The sequence below is a fragment of the Myxine glutinosa genome, chromosome 6 (genome assembly GCF_964187855.1).
Source record: "Myxine glutinosa chromosome 6, kmMyxGlut1.1, whole genome shotgun sequence".
NCBI classification, from domain to species: domain Eukaryota; kingdom Metazoa; phylum Chordata; class Myxini; order Myxiniformes; family Myxinidae; genus Myxine; species Myxine glutinosa.
The window spans coordinates 57,112,591-57,131,869 of NC_136266.1; the positions used below are offsets into that span (position 1 = coordinate 57,112,591).

The 19,279-nt window shown below is 46.3% G+C and overlaps 1 protein-coding gene across 1 annotated transcript in view; it reads left to right on the plus strand.

The window, feature by feature from the left end:
- Positions 1–19,279, plus strand: part of LOC137412622 (uncharacterized) — a 70,374-nt gene that overhangs the window by 114 nt on the left and 50,981 nt on the right. The window lies entirely within an intron of this gene.

The following is a 19,279-nucleotide window of genomic DNA, read 5'->3' on the forward strand; positions in this document are numbered from 1 at the left end:
TAATTCTTCGTTAAAAAAAAGAAAATGGCTTGGGAAGACATCATTCGGTGAGATTAATAAAATATCCACCAAGTCTGGGAGTAACGTGGTAGACATACTTGGGAGAAGGAGAACGGTGGAATCGAGGCAGAATTTTCTACGGACTCGTTTATGGAAAATGTTTCGGTAAAATGGGATCGAAAAGGTTTACTTCCATTGAAAAACATATTGTCACTGATATGAATACGAGTCCTCATTTATTCTGTAGCATAAACATGACTAAAAGTCGTAAACATGCCAAAACGACATTTTTTTCTTATTTGATTAATCAATTACTTGATCAATTGAAGACCATAGAATTATAACCAGGCTAAGTCACTTTCCTCCCCCCCCCCCCCCCCCCCCGCTTTTCACGTTTTTCACGTTTTTCAAAATATTTTTTACGTTTTTCTAGAAATGACTAAAATGTGACTTAGCCTGGTTATAATTCTATGGTCTTCAATTACTTTATTATTATTGATTAATTCTCAAAAGCCAGTCGCCGACTGGGCATCCTCCGTCGTGCGAAGTCCTTCCTGGGCACACCTGAGCTCCTCACCACATACAAGGCTTCCATCCGCAGATCAATGGAATACTGCTCTCCCCTCTGGGCTGGTGCTCCTGCCTCACACCTAGCTCGTCTTCACGCTGTTGAAACCAAAGCGTTCAGAATCATTGGAATCTCCCGTGATGAAGCTACCTCCGAGGGCCTTTCACTTACTCACCGCAGACAGGTTGGTGGTCTTTCTGTCTTCTACCGACTCCTCTCCGGCCTTGCTCCTCCAGCTCTCTCTGGGCTCTGTCCCCCAAATATTCCTAAAGGTCGCACAAGATCTGCCTGCAACCCTCTTATGGTTAAACTGCCAAAATCAAGACTCTCTGCTCACCTCCACTCTTTCATTCCTCTTTTCTCCCGTCTCTGGAACAACCTCCCACACTCCCTTAAATCCCACTCCTCCCTCCAGGTCTTTAAAACAGCTGTTCACCACCATCTCTTATCTTCCCCCATCCAAAACCTTGATCTTTTCTACCCCCACTAATTTCACCCAAAATCCTCTTTTTTGAAATACCAACTTCATTCCTGGAAGTCCTTGGTGTCCTTGTGTTTTATACTTCTCCCACCCCCCCCCCCACCCCCCCCCCTTCCAACGCCGCCTCCCCTAAGCCCTCCTCCTCCCACACATTCCCGATGTCCCTCACATATGTTGTGTTTATGTGCTTCCCCTTCTCTCCCCATCTTGTCTACCGCTCCCCTTTTTATATACTTTGTTTGTTTGTCTGTTTGATTTGTTTGTGTGATAAATGTTAGCTCTTTCACGAGCCTCGATTATGTATGCAAAAAAAAAAAAATTAACTACTTCTTTTTTCCTTTCTCATCTGGGCAATATCTCAGGCACCTTTTGAGCTAGGAAAGCTGATATTTGGACATGACAATGACCAAGTGATTTGGCTCTAAAGGGTATTCTTGATTTATTGATTAATCAGTACATTATTTAATTATTCGATGAATTACTTCATTTTCAATAAGTTACACATTCGGATGAAACAGTGGTGGTTTAGCTACGCTATTAGCCAATTCATTAAGAGATTAATTACTTTAGGATTATTATTTATTTATTTTAATTACACAATTAACCAGTTACACAACAATGACCAAGTGATTTGGATATAAAGGGATTTTTCATTTATTGATTAATCAATTAATTAGTTAATTCATTTAATTTTTTTAATTAATTGCTTAATTCATTAATTTTCAAAAAGTTACAGATTCAGATGAAGCAGTGGTGGTTTTAGGTATGCTATTAGCCAATTGATGAATAAATTAATTATTTTACGATTGATATTCATTTATTTTAATTACACAATTAATCAATCAATTATTGTTTCTCTCAATTTTAGTCATACCTGTTAGGCTACTGCCTGACACCTTCTTATTTGTTTGTCCGTTTGTATGTCTGTGAGCAGGATATCTCAAAAAGTGGGGGCAGATTTGGATGAAACTTTGTCGACATGTTGGGTGTGTCACAATGACGATTTGTTTCGATTTTGGTGAAGATCCGATTCCGGATCCAGATACACACATTTTTAAAAAGTGATTCTTCACAATTGAGAAATGGGGCTAAAACTATATATAGCATGATATTTCAAAACGTTGTGGATGTATTATGACTAAACTTGGTGGATGAGTTGGTCAGGTGACAAAAACAACTGATTGCAATGATGATAAGATATTTTACAGTGTAGAATTTTTTTTTTATCTCCCTTGTACTGCACTTAAAGAACATTATTTGGGTTGTTTGAAGTTTACATCTTGGAGGATAATTCCAGGCACTATGACGTCAATGAAAAGAAATGAATATGTGTTGCAAAGAAGTACCTTGAGGGTATAATTTGTGGGTTTTTTTCATCGTCATTCTTATACTTTTGGATTCTCTCGAGTCTAGAATAAGTAAATGGTAAAATTGAACTAATCTTGTATAATCCTGCTATTGTCATAATCAAAATATATTGTGTAATCTTCATCCACAATGGCTCGAAGTGACTAGCTAAGGCTGCTTCTCCAAAAATGGCAAAATATTTAGCATTCCTTCTTGCCGTGCCCTTTATCAGTATGGCCCATACACGCCTTGCCTACCCCCTACTTTTGCTCCAATCCCATCCAAACCTTTCCCCTTTTTCCCCATGTAAAGAAAATAAGACAAAAAGTAAGCTTAACCTCTTCTTTTGAATGTAGGTGTCTTTGCCTATGCACTGTGTTGAGTTGGAAATTCATTGAATCTCAACCTGTGTTTGTCCAAGATCTGAATCACCAACCAAACCAACCTGCCAAAGAGGAAAAGCAAGATATTATCCATTTGGAGAGGGTCACGTGAACGACAAAGACATGTTACACATTCAGAACTGAAACATTTTTGAAATAGTTCTCTGGTAACAAAACTGGAATTGTGAGTTTGTCATTGCCACATAAAATTTTGAGAGAATTACGTACGTTTTAGGGTGGGTTCAAGAGGCAGCAACTAGTTTTTTTGGGTAAACGTGGCAGTAATCGGCTTCAGGAGTATGTGGTGCAAGTCGGGGGCCAAATCTGCCTCATTCTTCCCTGCTGCCTGGATTCATCAAGGCAGCGCGGTCACAGTCAGAGAGTCGATCGGACCCCATGGATCAGTTCTCTCTCCCTCTCTCTCTCCCTCTCTCTCTAACTCTGTCGCTCTCTCTCTAACTCTGATATCTGGATCCCTCCTAGGAGTTCAATTGGCTGTCTCCCTGCCACAGGCGTATTCAAGAGAACTGTCTGGGGCTATAAAACAACAAAAACAACATCATGTGCAAAAATTCACCAACTAGAGAGATGGAAAAGTTTACATATCTGGGGTCCATGGTTACCAAAACAGGATGAGGAGATGCAGGTGTACTACAGCGGATACAAAAGGAAAGGGGTGAATTTGGAAGTCAATGAAGTATAACACCAAAACTAAGCTGTGGAACTTTGACAGCAACGTGAGGTCAGTCCTCCGATTTCGACGTGAATTTTGGGAGATCACCAAAGAAATAGCAAACTGGGGTATTTCATCAACAGCAGCCATAAGAAAACCTTGAGAATCTTCTGGCCTAGCATGGCTAGTAAGAAAGAGGTTGAAAGGCTAACAGGGAGGGAAAACATCATATAAGAGATCAAAATGAGGAGGTGGAGATATATTGGGCACATTCTGTGCTTGGAGGATGAAGATGTACCGAAAGGACCAATATGCAGAGCACCTGATGGGAAGAGAAGGGTTGGCCAGCCAAGAGAGACCTGGCGGCGCACCGTCGAGAAGGAAACAAAAGGAATGAAGGTCACCTGGAATAAAATTGGAACATGGGCCCAAGACTGACAAAAATGGCAAAGGTTCACAAGACGCTCCATATGCCAGGTGACATGATTGAATAAGAAGCAAGCAAACAAGTTTTGGGAGAGTTACAAGGATTTTCTTCGCCAATATAAAAACATTTTCTGTAGAGGAGTGCTGATGGTAAACAGTAAACGCAATGGCTGTTCTCTGCTCAACAATTATAAACCTCACTTTATCGCCAGAAAAAGACGTGTTTCCTGCAGTATTAGAGTGAGCCTTTCTAATCCCTTATAACTGATCTCAAGTCATATTTAGGTGAATTACCCATATTACCAAAACTGCTACTCAACTTCAAACCTTCTTGGTTCATTTGAGGAGCTCATTTAGTAAAGCCTGCAAAGTTTGTGTGGTGAATTTATAACTTACTTAGGTCTTACTCAAGCTGGTGAAAAACCTTTGTTCGTTATCTAGACTATAAAAGTGAATTTGCGTGTATATATATATATATATTGACTAAGGAAGCACACTAACCCTATGACATGACACTGACGTCATGCACATAAATTATACCAACACATCACCTCCAAACTAGGAGGCATCCGTGTGGTACTCAAGTCTTTGCAGACTGAGATTAAAGCTCTATGGTCACAAATAGACAAAGGCAGAGATGTCGATCTAGATTTCGCCCTTGTTATGGGCCTTATGAGGCCTGCCTTTTTTTAATAATAAAAAAGGTAAAAAATCAAACATTTAAACAGCCTTGGACGTGCACCTTGACCCCACGGCCAAGGCACACAGTCTATCAAGACTGTCCCATTGGCATACACATGCACCTCAACCCAAACGGTGAAGCACATGGTCAATCAAAACACATGCATCCTGACCCCGAAGGGCCACAATGCATGGTCATACAATTATTGGACCCCTCCTCCACAGGAGCGAGTCCCCATGAACTCAACACCCTGCCGTCCCGAAGAGGGCTTATTTTTCCCTCATCAGGAAAACATACTGCAAATTGTTTATTTGTGACCAATCTAAGCCATTAATATACACAGGTTGAACCCCCTAACTTGACTGGGAAGCAAGGCTCAGATTGAGTCTCACCCCAGCAATTGCTGCACAACCTGTTAGCAACAGGTGCTGCTGCCACGCTGACACATTGTCTCTGCTCTGCTCCTCGACAGTTAGGAGGTTTGCAGTCAGGAACATTAAATTTGACTAAGGAAGCACACGAACCCTATGACATGACACTGACAGCATGCACATAAATTATCCCCAAAAAATTGGTATAATTTATGTGCATGACGTCAGTGTCTGGTCATAGGGTTATGTGCATAGCGCAACATGAAATATATATATATATACAGTCATGTGAAAAAGTAAGTACACCCCATGTAAAGTTTTGACTTTTTCAACATATTTCAACAAACAGCTATTTGATCTTCATTTCAACAATATTGATAGATATAGGTGATATAAAATAACAAATATCATGAAACATTTACATTTTGTAGTCCATTGTATAATTTAAATAAACATAAATGCAAATTTCGCATGTTGAAAAAGTAAGTACACCCCTACATTTATCACTACTTCAAATACCTAAAATTAGAATCAGGTGCACCAGCTCAGGTGCAAATGATTAGAACATCGTTAGAGAGGATCTTGGAGGAACCTGTCTTATTTAAACCTCAGACATTTCGTTTGGTTGCTCTTTGTTGTTGAAGTGTGCGGCATCACCATGCCTAGATCATAAGAGCTCTCTGAGGCCTTCAGAAAGAAGGTTATAGATGCCTAGGAGTCTGGGAAGGGATTTAAAAAGATCTCCAAACAATTTGAAATCAATCATTCGACTGTCCGGAAGATCATCTACAAGTGGAGAGGATTCCAAACAACTGCCAACTTGTTCAGGCCAGGCCGCTCCAGCAAGTTCAGCCTGAGAGCAGACCGCAAGATGCTGAAAGAAGTCTCTAAGAACCCCAGAATGTCATCACGGGACCTACAGGTAGCTCTTGCCACTGTTGATGTCAAAGTGCACGAGTCTACCATTAGAAAGAGGCTACACAAATTTGATCTACATGGGAGGTGTACCAGGAGGAAACTTTTGCTGTCCAGAAAAAACATCAGGGCAAAACTAAAGTTTGCCAGTGAACACCTACGCAAAGCCCAGCACTTCTGGAAAAATGTGCTCTGGACAGATGAGTCAAAGGTAGAGCTATTTGGCCACAGTACCAGTAGACATGTTTGGCGAAAACCAAAGTCAGCATTTGACCACAAGAACCTGATACCAACTGTAAAGCATGATGGTGGAAATATTATGGTTTGGGGCAGCTTTGCTGCATCAGGGCCTGGGCAGCTCACCATCATAGAATCCACTATGAATTCTTCATTGCACCAGAGGGTGCTTGAGGATAATGTGAGGCCATCTGTTGGAAAGTTGAAGCTCAACCGAAGGTGAACCTTGCAACATGACAATGACCCTAAACATACCAGTAAATCCACCAAGGAATGGCTGAAAAGAAAGAAATGGAGGGTTCTGGAATGGCCAAGTCAAAGCCCGGATCTAAATCCCATCGAGATGTTGTGGGGGGATTTGAAACTAGCTGTGCATGCAAGAAACCCCTCAAACATCGCACAGCTGAAAGAATTCTGCATGGAGGAGTGGGCAAAAAATTCTCCCAGTCGATGTCAGAGACTGGTAGACAGTTATGAGAAACGCCGACTTGAGGTTGTTTCTGCCAAAGGGGGCAATACCACCTATTAGAGCCAAGGGTGTGCTTTCTTTTTCCACATGCGAAATTTGCATTTATATTTATTTAAATTATACAATGGACAACAAAATGTAAATGTTTCATGATATTTGTTATATTATATCACCTCTATCTATCAATATTGTTGAAATGAAGATCAAATAGCTGTATGTTGAAATATGTTGAAAAAGTCAAAACTTTACATGGGGTGTCCTTACTTTTTCACATGACTGTATAATGTATATATGATATATATATATATATATATATATATATATATATATATATATATATATACATATATATAAATTCTTCTTTTATTTATTATTATAATTAATTATATAATTACATCAATTAATTATATATACAGTTCTGTGGCTAAAAATATTGGCATCCTTGCACTTTTTTCAAATAATGCATCATTTATTCCAGAAAATTGTTGAAATAAAAAAATATTTTGGTATCGACATATGTATTTCTTTGGTTTGCAGTGGAACAAAACAAAAATGATGAAAAAATTACTAAATCTTAGTGTATTCCACACAGAAATCCTAAAATGGCCCGGACAATATTATTGCCTTGAAGTTGTTAGAAATAATTAGATTTCAAGAAGGTGATTCTCCTTTAATTTGGAATTGAACTCACCTGTAGTGAGTTGCAGGAGCCTGCAATGTAAAAATCACTCATTCAACCAGTTTTAATAGAGAAAGGAGTCATTCTGCTGTTTTGCGTCACTGTGTGTACCGCAATGAGCATGGAGAAAAGAAAGAAAACCAGGGAATTGCTTGAGAAGATCAGACACAAGATTGTAACTTAGCATGGAGAATCTCAAGGCTACAAGTCCATCTCCAGAGACTTTAATGTTGCTGTATCCACCGTACGCAATGTTATCAGGAAGTTTAAGGCCCATGGCTCTGTAGCCAACCTCCTTGGACGTGGCCGCAAGAGAAAACTTGATCGTAGATTGCAGCAAAGGATTGTTCAAATGGTAGAGAAAGCACCTCGATCAACTGCCAAACAGACTCAAGCTGACCTTCAGACACAAGGGAGGACAGTTTAAACTCAAACCATCCATCGCCAACTCAATGAAATGGGGTTCTCTGGTAGGAGACCCAGGAGGACCCCACTGCTGAGAAAGTCCGACTGGAGTTTTCCAAAACACACTTGAACAAGCCAAAATCCTTCTGGGAGAATGTCCTGTGGACAGATGAGACCAAATTAAAGCTTTTTGATAAAGCACATCATCTCTATGTTTACAGAAAACATAATGAAGCCTTCAAAGAAAAGAACACCTTCCCTACAGTCAAACATGGAGGAGGTTCAGTGATGTTTTGGGGTTGCTCTACTGCCTCTGGCACTAAGTGCCTTGAATGTGTGCATGGCATCATTAAATCAGGAGATTACCAAGGCATTTTGGAGCGCAATGTTGAACCCAGTGTCAGAAAGCTGGGTCTCCGTCGTAGGTCATGGGTCTTGCAGCAGGACAATGACCCCAAACACATTTCAAAAATCACCCAGGAATGGTTCAAGACAAAACGCTGGACTGTTCAGAAGTGGCCAGCAATGAGTCCAGATCTAAATCTCATTGAACACCTGTGGGGAGATCTGAAAACAGCAGTTGGGAGAAGGCACCTTTCAAATCTGGGAGAACTGGAGCAGTTTGCACAAGAAGAGGGAACAAACTGCCAGTAGAGAGGTGGAGGAAGCTCATCCATGGCTATAGGAAGAGCTTGAATGCAGTTATTTTTGTCCAAAGGCCATGTGATACCATGAAATTAAATCTTGGGTGTCAAAAATTTTGTCAATGCCATTTCTTTTTCTTTTCTGATTTAAAAGGATATATTAAGTTCTGAATCAAAAACACAGGTTCTGAAATATTAACAGTAAAATTAAGAATTGTGGAGACCAAATACTTTTGTGAATTTCAACTTATTTTTATAGAAAGTTGTGAGTTATTTGAAAAAAGTGCAAGGGTGCCAATACTTTTGGGCACGACTGCATAACTATATATATACATAACTATATCTATATAACTATATAACATAACTATATCGTGCAGCCTATATATATACAGACTTGGCATTTAATATGGAATATTTTTTTTTTCCTTGACTTGGGTTTACTTTCTGAACTCTGTATATCAATCTGGTGAGTTTCTTTTACGCTTCGGTGATTTCTTTGTTAAAAGAACCATGTCACTGATTGTCTGTCCCAGAAAGAAGTCAATAACACGATTATATCACAGCTGGCATGACAAAATGTACGGACAGGTACATTTGACTATTGGCTTAACAATCGGGTATATAAGGGTTGTTGCGTTCTGTATTAGTGGAAAACAACTGCTGCACGTCTACAAAAGTTATTGCCGCTTCCCCTGGAGATGGTCCGTCAACTCGACAATGCTGTTTGTCATTTAGTGGTGGCTTTACGAAATTCCGGCATGAAACAGCGTGCTATTGCTCGGCAGTATGGCATCACTCAAGGTCAGGAGTCAAAGATCCTGAAACGAAATGCTCAGAGGGGTGTCCCTACTCCAATACCGAGGTCAGGACGTCCCCACAGAACCACAAGGAGGTATGATCTCCAGCTGCACCGGTTAGTCCGCAATGGCCGTACCAAGTCAGCTAATCGGCTTCGGGCTGAGTGGCAGCAACTGACAAATGTGCCTGTATCCAGAAGGCTAGTCAACCAACGACTGGTTCAAGCAGGCTATCGTGCCAGGCGTCCGCTGAGAAAGCCACGTCTCACCAGACAACACCACCAGCGTCGATTGCAGTGGGCCAGAGAGCACCGTCAATGGCAGCCAGGACACTGGAATCACGTGATCTTCAGTGACAAGTCTAGGTTTCTGGTCTATCGTCAACATGGCCGCGTCTGAGTGCGCAGACAAGTGCATGAAGCCTACAACGAAGATTGTATAGTGCCAAGAGTCCATGCTAGAGGTGGTGGGGTGACCGTTTGGGCTGCTTTTCATGCAGGGGGCAAAACTGACCTGGTTGTTCTGAATGGAAACCTGAACCAGTTCAAGCACAGGGCCATTCTGAAAGAAACATTGCTTCCATTTGTTCGTGCAGCCTATCGAGGAAACTTTGTCTTCCAAGATGACAATGCACGGCCTCATCATGCTCACATGATCCAACACTTTCTTGCTGACTGTGGTGTAGAGCATATGGAGTGGCCTGCCATGTCCCCGGATATGAATCCGATAGAGAACTTGTGGGCAGAATTAACGCGTCAAATCGACAACTTGGACCAGCAGCCTGCCTCTGTGCGTGAATTGCAGCAGGCTATTGTGTCTGCATGGCAAGCGATTCCTGTCCAAACCTTGGCAAATCTCGTGAACAGCATGCCTCAATGTGTACGTGCTCTCCTGAATGCTCGTGGGGGTTACACGAAGTACTGAACTGTAATTTTACTGTCCGTAATTCCAGTCGTAATTTAACTTTTGTTTTTGTTTAAAAAAATTTTTGGCTAATGTGCAAAATATAGAGATACTTCTGGAAAACGCACAGAGGTTTAACACAGTACTGTCCATGAATTGAGTTCCATATCAGTTTACATCACTTTCAAGGATCAATTTACTTGCTTCGAAATGTCAAATGTGATTTTTGTTTCTTTTAAAGGTCATATTAACAAAATCTAGAATAATTTCAACATAATTCCAATGAACTTTTGGTTCTAAGTCATCTTGAAAAGTAAGTTCACCCCTACAAAATAAATATTCCATATTAAATGCCAAGTCTGTATATATATATATATATATATATATATATATATACAGTATATATATAATATATATATATATATATATATATATATATATATATAGATATCTATATATATATATATATATATATATATATATATATATATATATATATATATATATATATATATATATATATATATATATATATATATATGTATATACATATATATATATATATATATATATATATATATATATACAGTCACGTGAAAAAGTAAATACACCCCATGTAAAGTTTTGACTCTTTCAACATATTTCAACATACAGCTATTTGATCTTCATTTCAACCATATTGATAGATAAAGGTGATATAATATAACAAATATCATGAAACATTTACATTTTGTAGTCCAATGTATAATTTAAATAAACATAAATGCAAATTTCGCATGTGGAAAAAGTCAGTACACCCTTGTCTCTAATAGGTGGTATTGCCCCCTTTGGCGGAAACAACCTCAAGTAGGCGTTTCTTATAACTGTCTACCAGTCTCTGACATCGACTGGGAGAAATTTTTGCCCACTCCTCCATGCAGAATTCTTTCAGCTGTGCGATGTTTGAGGGGTTTCTTGCATGCACAGCTCGTTTCAAATCCCCCACAACATCTCGATGGGATTTAGATAAGGGCTTTGTCTTGGCCATTCCAGAACCCTCCATTTCTTTCTTTTCAGCCATTCCTTGGCGGATTTACTGGTATGTTTAGGGTCATTGTCATGTTGCAAGGTCCACCTTCGGTTGATCTTCAACTTTCCGACAAATGGCCTCACATTATCCTCAAGCACCCTCTGGCGCAATGAAGAATTCATAGTGGATTCTATGATGGTGAGCTGCCCAGGCCCTGATGCAGCAAAGCTGCCCCAAACCATAATATTTCCACTACCATGCTTTCCAGTTGGTATCAGGTTCTTGTGGTCAAATGCTGTGTTTAGTTTTCGCCAAACATGTCTTCTGGTACTGTGGCCAAATAGCTCTACCATTGACTCATCTGTCCAGAGCACATTGTTCCAGAAGTGCTGGTCTTTGCCTCGGTGTTCATTGGCAAACTTTAGTCTTGCCCTGATGTTCTTTCTGGACAGCAAAGGTTTCCACCTGGCACACCTCCCATGTAGATCAAATTTGTGCAGCCTCTTTGTAATGGTAGACTCGTGCACTTTGACATCAACAGTGGCAAGAGCTACCTGTAAGTCCCGTGATGACATTCTGGGGTTCTTAGAGACTTCTTTCAGCATCTTGCGGTCTGCTCTCGGGCTGAACTTGCTGGGGCGGCCCAGCCTGAACAAGTTGGCAGTTGTTTGGAATCTTCTCCACTTGTAGGTAATCTTCCGGAAAGTCAAATGATTGATTTCAAATTGTTTGGAGATCTTTTTAAATCCCTTCCTAGACTCGTATGCATCTACAACCTTCTTTCTGAAGGCCCCAGAGAGCTCTTTTGATCTAGGCATGGTGACGCCGCACACTTCAACAACAAAGCACAAACCAAACTAAATGTCTGAGGTTTAAATAAGACAGGTTCCTCCAAGATCCTCTCTAACGATGTTCTAATCATTTGCACCTGAGCTGGTGCACCTGATTCTAATTTTAGGTATTTGAAGTAGTGATAAATGTAGGGGTGTACTTACTTTTTCCACATGTGAAATTTGCATTTATGTTTATTTAAATAATTATACAATGGACCTCAAAATGTAAATGTTTCATGATATTTGTTGTATTATATTGAAGGAGCTGGGGCTCCCACGTCGATCGGAAGAATGGACGCGACAAAAAGCTGGAATTCATCCGAGTTGCTTTAATCAAACCAAACACTCAGGCACTCTGAAAAGCCCGTTTATCGGGCAGCAATATATATACATATTATCCCGGAGCGTTTGCCCAGGAAAGGCGAGAGGGGGCGTGGCCCAGCGTCCCGACCGAGGCCTGGCAAGTTGAGCGCGGACCTGCCCGGGCGTCCTGGACGAGCCCGGCATGGTGATCGCTCCGCGTCCTTGATAGGTGCAAGGCGATTGTGAAAACCCAGCGGTAGCCGCTACACACGTCCCCCCAGAATCGACTTGCACCGGCAGGGTCAATTTGAGGGGGTTCCTGATGACCCGGCCGAAGCGACCCCTGGCGGGTCGTGGGAGGGGGTCCGGTGTGGTGGTGGGCGGTCGAGTGGGGGGCACCGTGGACGGGGGGCGGACTCGCCGCGGCGGAAGGGCCACCCGTGGTGGGTGGTCGACGTCCACATGCGCCGGCTTGAGGCGGTCCACCGCAATCCGGTCCGACCTGCCACCGATGTCGATGACGAACGACTTGTCGTCCCGTCGCAGCACCCGGAAGGGCCCGTCGTACGGCGGCCGGAGTGGCCCCCGATGTGCGTCGTGACGCACAAAAACATACTCCGCTGTGCGAAGTGCTGAGGGGACGTAGGACTGGGGGTCACCGTGGTGGGATGTTGGCACGGGGGCAAACCGTCGGGCGGCCTCCTGGAGGTCCGAGCGCTGGTGAGCTTCGGACCAGGGACTGGTAGCGTCGGGCACGAATTCGCCCGGGACGCGTAGCGCCTGGCCATAGACAAGCTCGGCGGTGGATGCCTGGAGGTCCTCCTTGGGGGCCGTGCGGAGGCCCAAAAGGACCCACGGCAGCCGGTCGGCCCAACCGCCGTCTTGAAGGCCGGCCATGAGCGCGGCCTTCATGGAGCGGTGGAATCGCTCGCACAACCCGTTTGCTTGGGGGTGGTAGGCCGTAGTACGGTGGAGCTTGACCCCCAGGTTGCGGGCGACCGTGCCCCACAGCTCGGAGGTCCGCGGTCTGACGAGATGTCCGCCGGTGCGCCGAAGCGGGCGACCCAGGTGGCGATGAAAGCCTGTGCCACGTCGGCGGTGGTGGTGGAGACGAGGGGAACGGCCTCCGGCCACCTGGTGGTCCTGTCCACCATGGTGAGCAGGTGTGTGAACCCCCGTGACGGGGGGAGGGGGCCCACCAGATCCACGTTGACGTGGTCGAAACGTCGTTCGGGCACGGTGAAAGGTGCCAGCGGGGCCTGGGTGTGTCGGTGGACCTTGGCCCGTTGGCAGGCCGTGCAGGTGCTGGTCCAATCGCGGACGTCCCGACGAAGGCCGTGCCAGACGAATCGCGCCGACACCAGCTTCTGGGAAGCTTTCCGGCCCGGGTGGGAAAGGCCGTGGAGGGAGGCGAAGATGCGGCGTTGCCAGGTGACGGGCACGATGGGGCGAGGCTGGCCTTGGGAGACGTCGCAGAGCAGGACAGTGTCTGCGAAGGGGATGTCGGCCAGGCGGAGGCCCGTGTCCGCCGCCCGGAGGGCTTGCACCGTGGTGTCGGTGGTTTGGTCCGCCGCCATAAGCGCAAAGTCCACGCCCAGGTGGACCGCGTTCGCGCTGGCCCGGGAAAGAGAGTCGGCCACGGCGTTGTTTTTGCCGGCGACGTGCCGGATGTCCGTGGTAAACTCCGACACGGCGGAGAGGTGGCGCTGTTGGCGGGCCGACCACGGCTCCGTGACCTTGGCCATGGCGTAAACCAACGGCTTGTGGTCGACGAACGCCGTGAAAGGTCGGCCCTCCAGGAGGTGGCGGAAATGGCGGACGGCCAGGTGTAGACCGAGGAGCTCCCGGTCAAACGTGCTGTATTTGAGCTCGTTCGGCCGGAGCTGCCGGCTGAAAAAAGCGAGTGGCTGCCAAACCCCGTTCACCCATTGCTCATGTACGGCGCCCACCGCGTAGTCGGAGGCATCCGTGGTGAGGGCGATGGGAGCGTTGAGCACTGGGTGAGCGAGCAGTGTTGCGTCGGAGAGGGCCCGCTTTGAGCTTTGGAAGGCCGCATCCATTGCTGCGGACCAGGCGATGTCGTGCTTGGCCGGCTTGCCCCGGAGGGCTTCGTAGAGGGGCCGCATGAGTTGAGCAGCGCGGGGCACGAAGCGGTGATAAAAATTCACCATTCCCAGGAATTCCTGCAGGGCCTTTATGGTGCGGGGACACGGGAATGTGGTGATGGCCTCGACCTTGGTTGGCAGCGGCACGGCCCCGTTCTTGGTGATGTGGTGGCCCAAAAAATCAACGGCCATCGTGCCGAAGTGGCATTTGGCCGGGTTGACGATGAGGCCGTGCTCGCTGAGGCGCCCGAACAGTGTTCGGAGGTGGAGGAGGTGCTCGGCCCGGGACGTGCTGGCGACGAGGATGTCGTCCAGATAAACGAAAAGGAACGGCAGGTCACGCAGCACGCCGTCCATCAAGCGCTGGAACGCCTGAGCCGCGTTCTTGAGACCAAACGGCATCCGCAAGAATTCGAATAAGCCGAACGGCGTGATGACTGCCGTTTTAGGGACGTCGGCCGCCCTGACAGGTACCTGGTGATATCCCCGTATGAGATCAATTTTCGAAAAAATGACCCGTCCCGCCAGACGGGCGGAGAAGTCTTGGATATGCGGGATCGGGTACCTGTCGGGGGTGGTAGCGTCATTGAGACGGCGGTAGTCGCCACACGGGCGCCATCCACCCCCCGGCTTTGGCACGATGTGCAGTGGTGAGGCCCACGCGCTATCGGAGCGCTGCACGATGCCGAGGTGCTCCAACGCGTCGAATTCGGCCTTCGCCACGGCGAGCTTGGCTGGGTCGAGGCGGCGGGCCCTGGCGTAGAACGGCGGGCCCGTGGTTGGTATGTGGTGCTCGATCCCATGCCGTACTGCGACGGCCGAAAACGTCGGCCGCGTGAGGGCCGGGAACTCCGTGAGCAGGCGAGCAAACTCGTTCGCCGCCGGGACGGCGCATGCCAGCTCGGTTGGCGCGGAGCTGCTCAATGTGCATACCAGGGAGCTGAAGGTTTCGGCGTTGATTAAACGATGCCGTTGGACGTCCACCAGCAGTCAGTGTGCGCAGAGGAAGTCGGCGCCTAGCAGAGCCATGGGCACGTTTGCGGTTACAAACGTCCAAGCAAAGCGTTGGCCGCCGAAGCAGAGGGTGACGTTGCGCGGGCCGAAGGTGCGGATGGTCGATCCGTTGGCCGCAACCAAGGAGGGGCCGCAAACCGCGGATTGCCTGTCCTGGTCAGAGGCGGGTATGACGCTCAGTTGGGCGCCGGTGTCGCACAGGAAGTGCCGTCCGGACGCTTTATCCGTGATGAACAGTAAGTTGCCCGTGTGGCCGGCGCTCATGGCTGGTAATGAACGCCGGCCCGCCGTTTCCCGGCCTGCCGAAGGTGCACGGGGGTCGGCATGTCCGGGCCTTCTGTCCGAACCTGGCATGATAGTAACACCACGCTTGGTCAGGTGGAGGCCCCGGTCGTCGTGCTGGAGGTGGTCGGCTCGGGGTAGCGGCCGCCAATTGCGTCGGCAGTTCGGTCGTCGACCGTGCCGGGTGCTCGGGCGCCATGGGTGTTGCGTCGGACGGCGGTGGGTCCCATGTCGCCGCTGCGATGCGCTGTCCTGCGGCAGAGATCTTGTCGGCTTCTCTGGCAAGGGCCCGGGGATCTGTGATCGTCGTGCTTGCCAGGGCGAGGCGTACCGGGTTAGGCAGCTGACGGAGGAACAGCTCCCGGAACAGGAATGCCGGAGAGTGCTCGCCGAGCAGTGAAAGCATGTAGTCCATTCGCTCGGAAGGGCGCGTGTCGCCGAGCTCGGGCAGGTCGAGCAGGCGCCGTGCGTGTTCCGCCGATGGGAGGGCGAAAGCGTCGAGGAGAAGCTTCTTAATCGCGCCGTATTTGTCAGCGGCTGGCGGGCTCTCGAGGAGGCTCAGGGCGCGGGCCACGGTGGCCGAACCGAGCGCTGCTACCACATGGTGGAAGCGGGTGTCGTCGGCCGTGATGCCTCGCAGGGCGAACAGGGAATCCGCCTGTGCGAACCAAACCGCCGCGTGAGCCTCCCAGAAGGTAGGCAGTTTAAGGGCGACTGCCGTGTCCATGTCGGTAGGTCACCAATGAAGGAGCTGGGGCTCCCACGTCGATCGGAAGAATGGACGCGACAAAAAGCTGGAATTCATCCGAGTTGCTTTAATCAAACCAAACACTCAGGTACTCTGAAAAGCCCGTTTATCGGGCAGCAATATATATACATATTATCCCGGAGCGTTTGCCCAGGAAAGGCGAGAGGGGGCGTGGCCCAGCATCCCGACCGAGGCCTGGCAAGTTGAGCGCGGGCCTGCCCGGGAGTCCTGGACGAGCCCGGCATGGTGATCGCTCCGCGTCCTTGATAGGTGCAAGGCGATTGTGAAAACCCAGCGGTAGCCGCTACAATATCACCTTTATCTATCAATATTGTTGAAATGAAGATCAAATAGCTGTATGTTGAAATATGTCGAGAAAGTCAAAACTTTACATGGGGTGTACTTACTTTTTCACATGACTGTATATATATATACTGGCGTTGCCTGGGGGGGGGAGGCGGGGGGGGGGCAGGGGGGAGGAAAATGGAGGAGAATGGAGGGGGGAGGGGAGAAAGGAGTGTCAGGAGCGAGGAATGACTAGGCGTTTTGTTGTTCATCGAAACACCATGAAGTGGTGAAAATCAAAACATTGGAACACCATGAACACCCACACATCGGAACACCATGAAGTGGTGAAAATCAAAACATCGGAACACCATGAACACCAACACATCGGAACAGCATTCCTGCTTGAGATAGCAATGGCACAAAACGTCGTGGCTCGGCGTTTTGCTGTTCATCGGAAGTCACTCTGGAGATATTATGAACAAACGGGCAACATCAGAGTCCGTCCACGTTCTTGGACGATCACGTGTGATGTCTCCAGAAAAATAAAGCATGACAAGGTTTGGAATGTTGCTTTCAACTGGATGACTATTTTGCTCGGTACTTAAACTTTTATGACAACATTTCTGTCTTTTTGAAAAGCATTCTTTAACTGACAACGTTTTGTTGCTCCATACTGAATTGTGGCACCTGACGTCCAAAGCAAGAAAAACGACATGGGCGGCAGCAATTCCATCAGTTAAAGTGTTGAGGCCTCCCTGCAGTCAGCCCACGATAGATTTAGAGATGAAGCCAGGTTTTTTTTAAAGTCAATGTACGGATAAGTATTGTTGGTTCTCATAAGGTGCAAATGTTGTTTATCTATTTAAAACATGTTTTTACAAGAATTTCAGGGTCATTGTATGACTTGTACTAACTAAACAACATTCAGGAGAAAGACACGAACGTACTTTTACTTGAATTACAAGGACATCCTGAGGCATGTGATCAGCTATGGATGTTAATCAGACCAATCCGAATTTCTGGTCCGAGAATCACATTGAGGACCACACTTATAGATTTTAGGTGTGGCAGCACATCGAGCACATAGCAAAGCTTAATGTCGTGTTCAACTCAACACAGGGTTCTTTTGATGTAACAAGCTCTATTGCAATCTTGGTATGTCCACTGTGGGCATTATCCATGCCACGAGGGAGTGAAGTGCAGGCAAACAGGAAGTCACACGTCCCCGACATGGTCTTGCCTTAAAAGTATAGACGTCACCAAATCGTAAGTTGCACATCGATTACATGCAAATGAAGACTTCATGCAAAACAGGATGCTTCAGAAACTGTTTCGGACTGGCAGGATGGCTTAAAGCAGTGATTCTTAAGCTTTTTAGGTGCACGCACCACTTTGGTTCTCAGAATATTCTCTTGCAATCCTTGTCAAAATATCTTAATGTCTCAAATAATGGCTTAGGACAGGCCTTAGAATTTCAAGATTCAAAATGGGATTCTTAGCACTCTTTTATATAACTTTTTTTTCCATGAATCGTTTCACAAACCAACCAGAAATATTGTTTCGCACCCCCAGGGAATGTCTGCACTCCAGGTTGAGAACCACTGGCCCTAGAGGTACGCACACTCGCCTCCAAGCTGTGTAGCCTGGGTTTCAATCTTGGCCGAGGTCATTCCGGTGTTTCACAGGCCGGGTGATTTATCAATGATTGTGCTGTCCCTCGGATGGACGTTAAACTTGGAGTCCCGTCTGCCAGTATTAGTCGGTGAATGTTAAATATCCCACGGTGTCCTTCGCAAAGAGTAGGTGAGCTAACACCGGCACCCTGGCTAAATTCCACCTCTAACCTGGCACAGCTGTGCCCCCAGCAAATGATGCAACCCACAGCCACACGTGCTGCACACAAAAGAAGAGAAAAAAAAGCTGGGCAATTAAGTGAAATAATAACAAATGGTGTATTACTCGTATTTATCGTCTTTGCAGTTATTATTTTATTAAACATTGTTTCATATTTTCCAGCATATCTATACTATTAGATGTACCGCAAAGTTACGTCGTTTTTTAAGCTGTGCATTCCTCTTTGAAAAAAACACATTCTTTCCGGTACACCTTTTTTTTTTTTTTTTTTCAACATACAACATCCATACAACATCAAGGCTCGTGTAAGAGCTAACATTCATCACAAAAAAAACGGACACACAGAACATACAATAAAGGGAGCAGGAGACAAGATGGGGAGAGCGAGGGAAGCACACAAGTACAACAGCAGAGAACAGGGACATTGGAAGATCTGTGGGAGGGAGAGAACTTGGGGGGAGGAGGCATGAAAAGGGAGGGGGGGGGGAGGGTTGGGGAGGTATAAAACACATAGACACTGCTAGAACTTCCAGGAAAGTAGTCCGAATTTCAAAAAAGTGGATCTGGTGTGAATTAGTGGGGGTAGAAAAGATCAAGGTTTTGGATGGGGGAAGATAAGAGATGGTGGTGAACAGCTGTTTTAAAGACCAGGAGGGAGGAGTGGGATTGAAGAGAGTGGGGGAGTTTGTTCCAGAGGTGGGAGAAAAGAGGAATGAAGGAGTGTAGGTGTGCAGAGAGTCTTGATTTTGGCAGTTTCACCATAAGAGGGTTGCTGGCAGATCTTGTGCGACCTGTAGGAATATTTGGGGGACAGAGCACAGAGAGAGCTGGGGGAGCAAGGCCGGAGAGGAGTCCGTAGAAGA